This window comes from Pan paniscus, chromosome 19 (genome assembly GCF_029289425.2).
Source record: "Pan paniscus chromosome 19, NHGRI_mPanPan1-v2.0_pri, whole genome shotgun sequence".
NCBI lineage: Eukaryota > Metazoa > Chordata > Mammalia > Primates > Hominidae > Pan > Pan paniscus.
This window is the reverse complement of record NC_073268.2, coordinates 89,329,229-89,330,452: the sequence shown is the minus strand read 5'-3', so window position 1 is coordinate 89,330,452 and position 1,224 is coordinate 89,329,229.

Below are 1,224 nucleotides of genomic sequence, written 5' to 3'. Positions count from 1 at the left end.
CCAGGTTCAAGCGATTGTCCTGCCTCAGCCTCCTGGGTAGCTGGGATTACAGGCGCCCACCACCATGCCCGACTAATTTTTGTATTTTTAGTAGAGATGGGGTTTCGCCATGTTGGCCAGGCTGGTCTCAAACTTCTGACCTCAAGTGACCCCCCACCTGCCTTGGCCTCCCAAAATGCTAGGATTACAGGCATGAGCCACTGCGCCCAGCCCAGAACTTAATTTTCACAGCAGGATGGAGTGGCCAAACCATTAGATCTCAAGAGCTGGTTGCTGTCGCACTGCAGAGGGAAACGGAAATGTGCTGTCCCCAGAAAGCAGAATGTTCCTGAGGGCTTAGGGACCTCGCAGCCATGGGGAAAGTCTGGGGCCTTCACCCTCACTTCCTTTAAAAACCGAGGGTGGGGTTCAGCTAGAGGCAAGGGAACTTTTCACTTTGCGCCTTGTCCACTTTAGTTGACTACTTCGCAGCTGGCATTCTACCTTGATAATGATCATTTCAACTGAAACTATTCCTCTAAAAAGAATGGAGTCCCAGGCCTGGGGCTTGGATTCAGGCTCTGGGACTCAGGAGTTGATCCTCCTTGACGTTCACCTGGTGCAAATTTAGCCTCAGCTGATACTTAGGAGGCAAAGGCACAGACGGGGATGCGGGGAGCTCAAGGGCTGTCACCCTGTAGAAACATTTCTGACGCCCAGTCCAAGCCTGGCCTCGGGGCTGGCCGGCTCCTCCCCGCTCCCTCGTTTACAGCGAGAGTCTGGGATGGCACCCACGAAGCTGGTGGCGCCAGCCCTCCTGCCCCATCTCCCGACAGTACTGCAGCCAGGTGGTTAGCAGGTCCGGGAGGGAGCAGGAACGAGGAACGCCACCCGGGCTGGAGTTCTTGGTTTCTTGCCCCAGCTCGAATGGGGAAGAGCCTCAAAAGAGCCTCGCGCCAGGCCCCCGGAGGGAGACGCGCCCCTGGCCCTGGGGGCCCCAGTGGGGGTTCGCGGCCGGAGCGCAGGCTGGGGCGGGAGTGTCTCCCGGAAGCCGGGCGGGCCCAGGCTGCCCCATACGGAGTTGGGAAAGTCTCAGGCTTTCAGTTTGAACCGAGGAGGCCGAGCAGTCGGGCAGAGGTTCCCGACGGCCATTGGCTGCTGCGGCGCCGTGACATCAGCGCAGAGGGGTGCGCGGGGAGGGTTGCGCGGGGCGGGCGCGGGCGGAGCCTGGAAGGGGAGTGTCCT